General features: G+C 47.2%; 1 long non-coding RNA gene across 1 annotated transcript; it reads left to right on the top strand.

Moving 5' to 3' along the window:
* The first annotated feature begins 995 nt into the window (after positions 1-995).
* LOC109294579 lies at positions 996-13,909 on the top strand. The gene is made up of 3 exons (XR_002096575.1): positions 996-1,074; positions 6,332-6,524; positions 13,793-13,909. It is a non-coding gene; the product is annotated as an uncharacterized LOC109294579 (long non-coding RNA).
* The last annotated feature ends 232 nt before the right edge of the window (positions 13,910-14,141 follow it).

Below are 14,141 nucleotides of genomic sequence, written 5' to 3'. Positions count from 1 at the left end.
CCCTGGGGCTCTGGCTGGGTTGATGTGTCACTAAAGTGCTATTTACCACTTCACTATTAATACACTGGGTGCAAACTATTGTGGAAATTGATTCCAGTGGGATCCCTATCCCCAGACTCTCAGTCCTGTTAACATCCTTGCCTGGCTCCATTGATGGATTTGAGATTCCTGGACAGGACAGATTCCCCCCACCCCCCCTTACCCTCACCCCAAACAAACTCCACAGGAAGATGTCACTAGAGCTCTTCCCTAACCCTAAGCAGGTGGAGTGGAGCTCAGATTTAAATAATTGTTGCCTAGGTTTCCAGTGTTGACCTCATTAGTCTCCAAGATGAGGATCCCTTGTTAGCAGAGCTGATATCCAGGGAATGCCCCCTCCCCTATGTTGCTAAGGCACCTAAACCAAAGGGACTTCTTATGTCTCCTCCCAGTTGCTCCTTTCTGCCTTTTGTTTTCCAAAATACATGTAGGGTGTTTTCTGGACCCCTGCACAACCCATCCCAGCACCCAGGCTGTGTGTGGACAAGGGGGCTGAGGGGTTTGCCACCCGGTATGGGCCCAGCCAGGAATGACTCTGTGACCCCTCGCCTCAGGAAGCTGCTGCCAAGGGGGGTTTCTGGTTTTGATGGAGCAGAGGGAGCTGGGGGAGGCCGGGCCTCATTTCGCTGCTCTTTGTTTGAACAGCTGGAGGGGGACGAGGAAGGGAGAGGATGGGCTGCTTGCTGTGGCTGATACTGTCTCCGTCCCGTTTCAGCTGAGATCAGGGTCGGTGGGGGAAGGTCCGACTGGTCCCAGCACAAGTTTCACTGGTTTTGAAGCTGCCTTCCTCACCTGGCCAGCTGAGCTCTCTGCTCTGGGCAAAGCGGCAATGGCAGAGCAGGCACGGGGGCGGGGGCGGTGGGGGGTGCCCTGAAGGCTGAACTCTGGAGTTAGCTGATCGTAGCACAGAGCACTTTGGCCGGGCTGAGAGGACTGCTGCCCACTCCGCTGGGCCACAAAGATCTAGTTCAGAGCATGCTGTGAGTCGGTACACGTCTCGTCCTGCCTCCAGGGACTCTTCCTCCGTACCAGCAGGTGGGTGTCAGAAGAGGCAGGGGATCAGGGCACTTTCGTCCCACGCAGGAACCCCGGTGCTGGCCTGCAGTGCTTGGATGGAGAATGAATGAACTAAAGTCTGTGCCTGTATTTTGGCTTTAGCTTCCCTGAGGGCTTAACGCTGCCTTTGGATGCTTGGCTTGTCTTTCTTTTTCTCTCCAAAATCTCATTCTGGGGGGTTCGGTAATGAGGAGATACAGCAGCTCCCACCCTGCAGAAGGAGCACATGGAGGGAGCTTTCCCTCGTGTGATTTCCTTGCTCTTAAGGGAAGATCCTCCACAGATGATGTGGTGCTTCCAAGAAAGATGCACCCGGTCCTGCCGAGTGCAGATTTGGGATGCCAGCTTGTCCCTTTGCACTGTCGAATGTGCTCCAACTACTGCGGTGGGGGCAGCTGTGACGTCGTTGTGTCACGGTGCTGCTCCATCAGGGTCCAGACACTGCTGCCAGTTACTCAGGCTCCTTTGTGTGGGCAGAAGAACTGCTTTGCTTGAGCTCTGCATTGCCTGGAGCACTGCCGCAGGTCACCAGGAGGCTCCCAGTGCCGCTGAGTGTTGCACTACTGCCACCTAATCCATGTATATTGTCCATAAGCACTTATGGCCTGATCCAAGGACCCCTGCCATCAGCAGAAGGACTCACTGGGCCTTCAGTGCATTTTGGATCTGGCCTTTGGTTCTCATCTAAGTTCATCTGTGCTCATTGCAACGCAAAGCTCTCATTCCCCATTGCTCTCCCCAGGGTGGCTCTTCCCCAGCAGTCCAGAACGCCCTGTGACTTGTGTCCCCCAAACAGCGCATCCCGTTTGCACACAGCCCCCTCATACAGTCTCGCCTCATTACTCCACCTGGGCTTTGCCATCCTTCCCATCTCTTCTTTCTGCTTCTGGGCACTGAGCATACACAGCACCTCATCCACTCCTTACTAAGCAATTGGTTCAAAGCAAGGTAATAGGATCTTTCCCCTGGCCAGCACTGAAGCCCGCAGTGTTGCAGGTTTGGTGCTGAGCATTAGAGTTTAAGGGAGTTCCTATGGACCAGAGTACATGTTGCCTTCTGGGGGGTTATTGTCCTGACAATTAGCATAACCCAGGGGTGGGCAAAATATGGCCTGCGGGCCATATCTGGCTCACCAGTAGGTCCTATCCAGCCCGCTGGCCACCACCGGGAGCCAGAGGAGGAGGGACTGTGCCCTACACTGCTCTGCTCGGCCAGATCCTGGACTGGGCTGTGCGTGCAGTGCACAGACTTCACTCCTGCCCCCCGCATACATTTCCCACCCCCAAGCCCAGCTTCCTGTTGGCACTGTGCAGTCCTGGTATGGACATCAGGACACCCCCCTGTCTAGCTTCCCATTGGCACTGTGCAGTCCTGGCACGGTGGTCACCAGCAGCCAAGTCCACCCAGGATGGGAAATAATGCAGTGGGCCAAGTAACCGTGTCGCTTGCCTGCCAGCTGTGATGAGCTGCTGCCACTATAGTGCCACTAGGAGGTGAGTCCATGCTGGCCATGGGGGTGGTATGGAGGCTTAGCCCAGTGCAGCTTGGCAGCCGCAGTTCATTGCAGTGGCAGGCAGGTGGGATGGCTACTCCATGCGTTGTATCATGCCCCATCCCATATGGGCTCAGCTGCCAGTGGCCACAGTGCCAGGACTACGTAGCGCCAACAGGAGGATGGGGGGCGTACAGGGCATGAAGGAGTCTGTGTGTTGTGCAGCCTGGCCCAGTCCCAGCTATGGCAAAATGAAGTGGCGTGTTGCCCTCAAGCTTTCAGTGGCAGCTGGCAGGCCAGACTGGATCAATTGGCATCTTTCTGGCCCTCAGCATCTCACCAAAACTTCTTAAGTGGCCCTTCAGCCCAAATAATTGCCCACCCCGGCATAACCCATAGGGCACAGCAAAGATGGAATGGCTTGGTTGGTTCATCCGCAAAGCCCAAGAAAATAGGAGGAATGGTCAGGAGATATGAGAAGGCAGTCCCCACCCCAGAGAAGGATACCAGTCCGTGACATCTCTCTGCACCTCCCTCCTCCCTTCTTAACGTCAGGCTCTCGCACCTCCTCGCAACGTCCCTCCCCACTCAGCAAAACAATAGTCACAGTAAGAAGTGGTAGGGCCCCCTTCCAGGAGCCTAGCTCTATAATGGGAGCTCATCTTAAATCTGGAAAATTTGAGGAATATGTATTTTAAATACACTGTTGTAAAAAAGTAATAAATGTTTAATTTTATTTTTATTAAATACTAAATTTATGATGGCTGACACTTTATTAAAGTGTCAAAGCGAGTGTTCCTACATTCTAATTACTTATTCTAACAAGGAGGCAGATTCTTCAGGAGCCGCACGAGCTGGCACGTGTGGATGAGGGGCACTCCCGTTAAGTAACACCTATTAAACTATCATTTGCACCTAGAGGCATCTCATTAATATCTCAACTGGTGAGATCGCACTGCCTGTGCCTACCTGACCTGGGGCGTTGACAGAAGAAATGGCTCCAGGATGCCATTCCTCTCTCCAGGCTCCCCTGTACAAATAATTCCTATAAAATTAATAATGACTATTCCACTTAATTGAATTCCTGATAAATGAAGGTTCTTCCAGCCCTCTGTTAAATGCATCCCAATGCTTCAGGGTGTGCTGTGCCAATGTCTGGAGAAATCTCCTCTGTCTCTCCCTTTGTCTCTTGCTCCATCCCTCTTGGCCTTCTCTCCTCTTTCTCCATCAGCTTCCCCATCTGTCTCTCCCATTGCCACCCTCAGGTCATTCTTTTCTCCATCTCACGTTTCTTTTTACCTTTCTTCTCAATCCAACTTTGCTACGTCATTCCTTCTCCTCCAGCCCTCCCATCTGGGTTTGCGTAAGGGCCTGTGAAGAAGTTACTATGAGATAAACTAGGATGTGAACTCGCAGCATATCAGCCTCTCTCTGGTAACTGTGCTTACCCACAAGGAAAGAGGGGTGAGCTACCTTGCATTTCCCATGGAGAAGGAGCATCCACATGAGAAATTATTGTGGAGTAGCGTATGTGCTGCAAGTTCTCACCTATTTTACCTCACAGGAATTTATTCATGTGCCCATATCCTTCCTCTAATCCTCCCTCTTTCTCTGTCCTCTTTTGTCTCCTCCTTGCTCTCCGAATCACTCTGTATCCCATCGCTTTTATTTTCCTCATCCTACCTTGATAGTCTGTGCTGTGCTTCTGCTAAGTCCGTCTCTTCTCCCATCTTCCTTCTCCATATGCCAGCTCCCCTACCCGTTTCTCCCCATATCTCACCACCATCAACCATTTTTCTCGTGCGTCATTGAAGGCTCCTTGCTCTTGTCTACAGAAGACAGGAGTACCGCCTGAAGAACAAGAAGCACGCTAGGGGCTGGCCTACGACAGTTCTTAGGGGAGGATTTAATACTGACTCATAAGGGCTATTATCCATCCTCCCCCAAAGTGAGGAACAAATTAGTGGCACAAAAACATACCAGCCTTATCATCACATTCTTTCCCAGTGCTCTCCTTGATTCAGTTCACAGAGATGAGAAAAGGAGGGGTGTCCCACTCTCTGGACCCCCCCAAACATTTCCTGTGCTGCATCTTCCAACAGAGGAAGACTGGCTTTTGTCATGCATGGCCTTCCAGAGGCAAAGCCTTCGGAAGAGAACAGAATACCACTACTTTATATGGACTCCAAATCAGTGCAAAGCAACAGCATAGCTATCTCTGGGGTATGGTGCATGGAAAAGGCGTAGCATTACTGCTCTTGGTGGGGTGGAATATTTCAGTATCTATGGAGAGTTGGAGAGGCATGTCCTGGCTGCTCCTGGGAGGATGTATTTACAGCTTTGTATGCTAAGCCATTACGTGGGGTGCCAAGCCATAACCCAGGAGGTCATGGGGTTCTTCAAAGAATACTCTGGAGCCTGGGATTTTTTTTCCTGAGCTGTGGGGTTGTCTTGATATCAGCTCCTTTGTGGTGAAGATGTCCTTTTTTGCTGCTACCTCATACAATTCAAATGACAGTATTGGTTTTGGGGGTTTTTTGGTTGGCTTTTTTTTTTTTTTTTTGCTCTCCTTGAATACACATAAAAGCACCCACTAAAAATTCCATTCTATTTTTATTTCATTCCAATTAGAAAAGCAAACTAGAAACTATGCTTAATATTAAAAACGCAGACTCGCGATTCAAAGCGAGGAACTTAAAAATAAATAAATACATAATGGGAAAATATCATTAAATAACACATGAATAACAAGTAATGGGATTTTAATCTTCTTGCAAGTGGAGGCTACTCTTTCTGCACTAAAGGTGACTCGCAAACAACATCACTCCAGGAAAGTTAAAAGAGAGAAATCGGTAATGCTCAAGGATTGCGTAGGACTCAAAGGGGAATGAGGCAGCCTCGTGGGGAGCTGTCTTTCCACTAACTCCTAGTGAGGAGTGAAGCTGAAAAAGTGGCAAATTCAAAGCTGATAAAAGGAAACACAATATTCACATAATGCCCAATTGGCCTGTGGAAGGCAGTACCACAGGATATCTTTGAGACTCCGAGCCGAGCAGGATTCAAAAGGAGATTCAGCATTTGTAGGGCTAGCAGTATTCAGAATGATAAGAGTAAATACTTCAAACAAACATAGACACCTCCAAGGATTTTTCTGGCAACGATCTCAAGCATTGTATGCTGGGATTAAGCCAGTCTCTAGTGGTTGCAGGGTTAGAGGAGAGCATTCTTCAGGGGTGAGTGACCCTAAAGCTGTGGCCACAGGGGTTGTTTTTTTTGCACCTTTCACTGAACAGCCTATTAGGGAAGGGATTTGTGGACGTGCCAGTCAGGTAAGTCCTAGGGAATTGTTCATGCTTTATAAGACACTGGGAAACCATTCCTGCATCAACCACTAGAGAAGACTGTTGTGAGCTATTGCATTATAGGATAGATACCCAAGGGGGGTTGTAAGGGTCCCAAAGGTGCAGTGACAGACATCTCTTCATCTCTAATGTTGCATCTACATTTTGGTGAGGAGGTTAGGAAGCCCTGGCCTGTCACTGGAGCTACAGCATTGATCCAGTGGACCTTTCTCTGTGGAGATACTAAAGCCTCATCACTGTCAAGAGACTTCTGCCTCCATGTGCTTTGATGCAGGACGTGACCGTCATTGGTCATCTGTTCTTCTCTGCTGGAAGCTCAGTTCTTGCAACGTCCGGTCCAATGCAAATAGAAAGTTGCCCATCTTGGCTCATGTACCTTTAGGTCCTGTAATGAGCTGACCTGTGCGAGAGGATCCTGCCCCCTCCGCCAAGCTCCAGAAGTTGTTACGCTGTGTCTAGAGCCACGGAGGAGCTGTCCAACGGAGAATGCCTCCTGAAGAAGAAACGTGTCCTGTGTATCGGAAAGAGCTCTCTCTCCTTGCTGGAAGCCCCAGCCTCCCTCGTGGCAGCGCCTGGTAAGTGGACCTTTTCTTCCCTTGACTTGACTGCTGCGTCCAAAGCTTTGTGCTCTTATTTTAGTAACCAAATGGGTGGTACATCTCCCATCAAGCACTTTGCTGGCATCTGCTATGGTGGCGATTGCCATACTGAAGTGGGAAAGAGGGGGGCGGTGAGATGGAAGAGAAGAGGAAAGATCTAAAGGTGATGGTGGTGGGAGAGAGGAGGAAGGGGGGAAAAGAGAGACAAGGCCAGGAAAGGTGGAAAAACACAGAAGTATGGAACAAGAGACAAGGAGGAAGGAGAAGAAAGGTAAGATATGGAGAGAGAGATGTTTCCACGTGCAGAATATTAAGGGGAGTTATTCAAAGTCACAGACAGTGGGTATGTGACCAGCTCTTATTGAAAGCCAATGGGAAAATCCCCCACCATGTCTCAAGCAAAGAAAGTAAATTCTCTAGAGTAATATGACGTTTAGATTCTGAGTTGATGGATGGGATATAAAACCAGGAAGGACAGATGGAGGATATTAGCTATGAGGAAGAGTTAAGGGAAATGGGCTTGTTATCAGAATACAGAAAACTTTGATGGGAGACTAAGAAAGGTTTACAGAACCATTAACGGGGCTGATAAAATCACTTGGCCGGGATGTATTTTTCACACTTTGTTCCAAGGTAGGAGACATAATCTTAAACTGCGGAAGCTTGAAGACACATGCACATGCCAGCACTTCTGCTGAGGGTGCTGAGAGGGAAGAAACATGTGGCAGAGTCAGTAGTTTAATTAAGGAACAATAGGCCAAATTCTGCCCTCTGTTATCACAGTGCAATTATGCCCACCCCTAGCATGGATATAGTTTAAACCTGGATAGGACCTAACTTATATATTTCACTTTTGCTTCCTCCCTTGATTTTAATTGAGCTTATCATGCATCTTTAAATCATTTTCATTACCTAGGTGTCACTGTTTTTTGCTCTGGTTTGTTAGGGAAGCATTTACATTTCTTTGCTTAGCAATCTATTATTTCTGATCCCTTTTATATGGGACAGGAACAATGCTGCTGCCTCAGTTTGAAAGCAGACTTGTGGCCCTCGGGGCCAGATGGGCAGTGTTCACAGTTCTGTCCTTGAAGTGCATTGCTGAGGGGCAATGATGTTGCGTTACTGTCTTCAAATTAGGTGGAGGAGGCTGCTACTTTTCATTGGAGAGGCTATGTCATTGCTCTTCCTCTTGACTCTCAGTCAAGAGTAAGAGTTCTGCCTGTGGAAGATGCAGGAGCAAGGTGAGAATTTGCCCCTCTGGGGTCAGTCCTGTTTCTCTGGTTGGATAGGGTATGGATGCTCTTCCTTCCTTCAGTGAGAGGTCTGTGCTGCTGTTCTGTTACTCCAAGAGTCCTGACTCTTACTGCACGATGCAAGTGCTGGCATTGTCGTTCTACTGACTTGGCATCAGTGTGTCCAACGTGGGCAGCGATCCCATGGCAGCATATAACTTACGGACTTTACCATTTATTAGGAGTCAGGTTTACTAAACCAATTCATATTTCTCTAATGACAGAGGCAGGGCCCGATGTGTAGCTGGGTGTGTGTTCCCTGCTCAAGTCGGAGGGCAGCTGTGTTTCTCCAGTGGCTGTGAATGGGGTAGGGCTACATCTGGCACAGCAGATCCTTGGTGAAGTCGGAGATGCAACTGCCTGGGTTCAAGAGGAGTATATTTGTTAGGAATGAGAAGGAAGCCTGTAATTGAGAAACCCATCTGCATTTATTCAAAAACCTCTTATTCCCTTGCTGTGGCAGCCCAGCTCAGCCCTACCCCTTCATCTCTCCTGAGCAGTCGCTTTGACTCAGAAAGGCTTGGGTGCAGATTTCAAGGGATACTCGGACAAATGCTATTGGAACAGGACTTGAGAAGATAATCCATAAGAAACTCTTTGATGACTTCACTGATATTTTCCCTGAAATTGCCTCATTTTTCTTTTCCTTCAGAGGTGGAAAGAAGTGGAAGTAGGGAAAAGGGAGGAGAGAGAGGAGGGGATGGAGAGAAAGGAGAAGTCTTAGGATTTTTTTTCTCTCTGCCAACTTCTCTGGAAGTCAAGGAGGAGCTTGGCTTAAAACATCTCTTTGTTGTTTTCACAGCTTTAGGAATAATCTCATACAGTACCTCCTTGTCCTCTAACTTCCCCATACGTTACAGATAAGGGGACATTTTTATATTTAACTGAGCAAGGATAATGTTCTGCCAATTAATTATTAGCCGTATGCTTTCAATGTTCACTTGCTGTACATACGTTGAGTAGATATGAGTCCCACTTCAGCATGTCATTTAGTTTACATTAAAATGGAGGTAATTGCTTTGATTCCAAATGATTTGTCTGTGTTTCTCTTTGTACATTTATACAAATTGCATCGTTAAATGAGAGGAACAAAAAAAAAAATCCTTTGTTGGATTTCTTTTAGTGCCATCTAGAATTTAATCCTCTTCCACCACTCAGGACCTCTAAGGCTAGCCTGGACGAAGCACAGCAATGCACTGGAGAAAAGGCTTCCACGCTGACCAGTGCAAACGTCAGAGCTAAGGGTAACACAAAAGGTCTTCTCCTTCTCTTATTTCTGCCATGACTCTCAGGCCTCTTAGAAGTGGTCTGCATCTTCCTCGTCTATGTGACAGCCGGGATCTAGGTCTGGGAAGCTGAGCTTGTTGGATGATGGTAACGAAAGGTCTCTCTAGAGTACGTAGGAAGTTCTCCCTCCGCTGTCCAGGAGGTGGAGCAGTTTTTCTGCTCTGGCCTCTGCTTACCATGCCCCTAACGAGCCAGTCTGTCTGAACTCGGAATGAATTTTGTTCTCTTTTCATCACTCTCTGATGTCCAGCTGCTCCTGTCAACACCTTCTTATAGCATGTAATTCATCGCTCAGACTGACAGCTGGGGCCGTGGGCCTGGGACCAGCTTCTCCTGCCATTGGCTGCACCCAGAGAGGGTCCCTGGCCTAAATAAGGGGCTTCCCTCATCCTCACTCTTGCACCTGAGGCTAATAAACTCTCCAAAGGATTCTCCAGAAGCAGAACAGAGAGCAGCCCTGTTATCTCCATCTCTTTCCTGCTCTCGCTGGAAAAACTTTATTAGCGGTACTGAAATGGTTCTTCTGTGGTCATAGCTTCTTTTTTTTTTTTTAAGCTTTCCCTGGAGCACAGATGAAAAGCATTTATGCAGGGCAAGGAATGGCTTTTAAGGCATTTTGTAAAGCACAGCTGGGTATGATCAGATAGTCTTATTAGGAGCAGGGTATGCACCAGACCCAGGATGGGGGCTGGCTGGGTGACGTATGGGGCTAGGCATGGAAGAAAGAGGCTGCCCCTAGCAATGCAGTGAGTAATTCCTCACAAAGTGCTGTGAATGTGGGGCTCAGGGCCTTGGTCTTTTTGTTCCAGGGCTCCTGCTTGCTTGGATCCTTGGCCAAAGGGAGAAGTAGGCTTGTTTTAGAATCGGTGCTATTGGTCATGAGAAGAGAGAGCAGAGCCTTCTTCCTGTCCTTCAGCGAGGCGCCATCAGAAACTTGCAATCACGGGCAACAGAGTTCGCTGGCTTCTTAAAAAAAATATGCAGCTCCCCAAAAACAGATCCAGTGGTGTGTCTAAATCCTCTGGGATCCCCAGCCTGGATTCCCTCTTCCCTTCCTGTCCCATTGGCCTACCAGTCACTTCTTAATAATTATCCTGTTAATGCCATTGCTTCTACCTATAATTCTTTGCTCATACCTTCCTTTCTTCCTTCCTGTAATTTATTCTTTTTCACCCATTCCTCTGCTTCATTTATAATTCTTCATTATTTTATTACTTTGCATAATTTTCCTTTAGGATTTGTCATAAAATACATGTTACCATTTCTGTTACTGAGGGCGAATCTGCAAAGCTGATGCTTGCAGCACTTCCAGTAAGGTTTGGCTGTATCTCCCCCTCTTCCTACAAGCCCCCTGAGGACTATGCAGGGATTTGAAGCACATAAGATGTGAGATACCCACCCCCACTTTCATTCTTTTGCAAGATGGGATTTTAGGCAGAAGGTTCCAACATTGAGGGGAACTAGAAGTATACCATAGTCCATTGTGCACGGGGCGGGGAGAATAGCATGCAAATAGTGACTAGTAAACAAAGCAGTCGGTAGGCTCAGTGGGATGCTCTTTGATTTGGCCTGTGAACAGGGCGATAAAGCTGGAAGGAACAGATGTGTAGAAAGTAGAGGTCGAAAAGAGGTGCGCCGCACCCCACCTAACTCAAGATCGCTCCCCATGCAATATTACAAGTGCTTTGTTGAGGTAGGTTGTAAAAGTCTCCAGCCACTGGGGATGCCACCAGTTCCCTTGGGCAACAGAGGGCCAACAGCATTGACTCCAGCACAGACAGGCAGTGTTTACATTGCCTGCACCCCCGGGGGGGTTGCCCTAAGTGAGGATAGGCGGTGACACCATGGTGAGCCTGCCTCCGGGGTTTGGAGGGAATTCCCTTGACTTGGTCTACCCCTGTCTGAAGCTTTCTGCCTGTGATTTCCAGACGATAGTCCGGGTACATAGCTGACAACGTCCTCTCTAGCTAATGGACTTCTCCAGACATTTGGCCAGGATCTGGAGAGGATACACTGATTCTAGCAGCACTGTTCAAAACTAACCATTTACTTGTGCTACATCGGGGGAGTCGGATGTATTTGCCAGAGTTTGCAAAACTGACACTTAGATAGGCTTTACTAACCCTATCTGTATTCTTGCTCCGAATGTTTGATGCCACTTTGCTGTGGGCACAATCGGGAGCCTCTCTGGCACTGGGCTGACAGCACTGTTTGGGATGTGAAGAGTGTTTGGGGGAAAGGTTCTGTATACGTACTTACAACCTTCATCACTGGCATATTGGTTCATCTCACAGTCTTCAATATATTTACCTTCATAACTACCCTGGGAGGTAGGGAGGTACTCATCGCCCCTAGGAGGGTTAGGTCACTTGTAAACTAGGGCCCACAGTCTCAGTGGTATTTAGACTTCTAGCTCCCATTACAATTAGGCACCCAAAAGTATTAGGTTGTTTTAATGGGAGTTACATCTCTAAACTCCTTTGAGGATGTGTGCCTCAGTGACCTGTCACACAGGGAGCCCACGGCAGAGAACAGAACAGATCTGAGTCTCTAAGCCTCACAATCTCCGGTCCCTCTCCCTTATTTTATTTGAGATTGTAGGATTTGGTATGGGTGATAGCATGGCTTTGGAGCCAAATCTATTGTCCTTCCTGCTCCCTCACCCAACTTTTGTGAGGGGGTCATCCTAATGCTGCTGTCGCAGCAGCCCTAAGGAGCTTGTCACTATGTGGAACAGGATGACTTTGGGATATCTGGTTAAATTCCCTCTCTGGGAAGGCTTCTGACTCACCTTGTTGTAATTCCCTTCTTCTCTTCCTGGGGAAGGACTGCAGATGTGAAACTGCTCGCCACAAAAGATTGTCGTCTCCATTTGGTAATTACTTCCCCAACCTATGTGGAGACATGCTGATGGAAAGAAGACAAAGGGATGCTTTTGGGAAGAGCAGGGGGGTGGGATTATTTTCCTGTTATCTCAAAGGTGGCATAAGGTAAAGCAAGCGGATGGCTAAGAGGAGCTTACCTGAGTCTGAATATAGCTCATCCACTGAAAAAAATAAGAAGAGATTCCTGTGGGAGATGGTGGCTCTCCAATTACTCCATGAAGCACTACTATTAAGGCACCTGAAAAGAAAATGCCGTATATATTCAACAGACCAAGAATTTGGAGGTTACATCTATGGAGGAGAAGGTTAATATTTCCATAGTTTTACTGTTATCTGGAGTTGAGGGGCTTAGTGCAGCTCTAGGAACCCAGATTTAAAAAAACACCATGTTGCATAGACATATGGAACGGCTGGAAAAATAATTTACAAAGCTGTGCTCGGTGCCCCAGGGAATTCCTCTTGGGCAGGGAAACCGAAAGCGAGAAGTCACACTGGAGGCAGCGGTAGAACTTTTTATACAAAGATGAAATTCTGAGTTTCTGTCTTATATCCTGGATATGAAACAAAAATAGTGCTGTCTCTTTGATTATAGTCCTCTGTTTGGATGCATAGGGAGGACCCTGTACAATTATGCTTGTGGCTAAGGCTCAGCCTCATTTCTGGATGAGTTCTGATAGAAGCAGGTACCGTAGGTATTTATGGCCAAATATGTTCTTAAACGAGGGAGCCCTGAAAGAATGAAATGGAAACAGATATGAAGAACAGTTCTGTGCCAAATGTTTGCAACAGCAACCCAAACTGCAAGCATGTCACTTGGTTTTGGCTTTCATAGCAAATTTGAAATTTAGGTCAGGTCTGCTGATGTCCGTAGACCTTTGAGGAATCCTGGACCTAGTTTGGAGTGAACCTGGCCCAAATGATGGGTGCGTGACCGCCACATGGTTTCACCTGAAGTTGCCTGGGACTTTTTTAGCTTCCATTGAACCTGACATCCAAAGCAAAGCCTGAGCGATATTTGTAGATCGGAGTAGAAAACATGTTCTCTCAGTCCTCTGCATGGGCTTCACCCCACAAACATGTTTTTCCTAATATGGAGAATATGGAATTTGATTTGGGTTTGACACTGATTCCTCTCCCCTTCCCCCCATGTGCTGCCACAACAGTTCAGATCAACCAGGGCGCTCAAGTGAGCACAGCCTAGATTTAATCATCTGAGGGCTGGTGGCCAAGAAGGAGGGACCTCTCATCTGGGTTTCAGTTTTACCTTTGCCCTGGCAGAGCGTGGCTCAGTTAACCATTAGAGTTCAGTGTAAGAACCATCATTGCTCTATGGATTTTGCCTGTGAGGGGTGTGATGTGAGTTGAAATGTCAATAGTTAGGGGAAAGATTGGGGGGTTTTTCCACATAGTTTTTGACTGTGCAGACTGAGCCAAGACAATCTCTGCTGCTGCTCCAGTGACATCAGGGGACATATACCCAGGATGAAGTTGGCCCATTATTGCTTTTTTTTTAAAATTCATCTTTCAGATTTCATTATAGAAACCTGAGGTTTCTATAATGAGGCACATTTTACAAACTAAAAACAAAATTAATACGGTCCCCCCCCAACTCAGAGCAGTCAACCTAGACTCGACACCATAAACTGAGTTCCTCTAGACTGGAATGTATTCAAATTAAAGCGGATGTTGCATTATTACAGCCCTTCGAAACTCCAGTTAATTTATGGTAGTGTAAAATCCATTTTTTTTAATGACTGTGACACTGCCAAAATCTTTGCAGATGCAGAAACAGCTTCACGGGAAAATTTCAATCTAACATCAACAGGAGATTTGGAAGATGAATTGTACAAGCTTCTCCTTCCACCAAAGATGCTGCTTTGTTTTGCTTTTTAGCATTTGGCTTGGCTCTAATATTGTCTGTTTTATGATGTTTTAATTATTGTTGTTTATTTATTATAATCATATTTTAATTGTTTGTGTGCTGCCTCAAGTGCCTTGGCAGGGGGCACATTATAAATTAAATTATTATTAAAAAGTTATTATTATGTGTACCTACTCCAAACTGAGACTGAGCGGGGAACACACTCAGTTGCCTGGAATTAATTTCCCCTTTTTCTTTCCCTTTTTCT

This window comes from Gavialis gangeticus, unplaced genomic scaffold, assembly GCF_001723915.1.
Source record: "Gavialis gangeticus isolate Ggan-Ray unplaced genomic scaffold, GavGan_comp1, whole genome shotgun sequence".
Lineage (NCBI taxonomy): Eukaryota > Metazoa > Chordata > Crocodylia > Gavialidae > Gavialis > Gavialis gangeticus.
The sequence above is the reverse complement of the archived record's forward strand: the minus strand, read 5'-3'. Positions and strand labels throughout refer to the sequence as shown.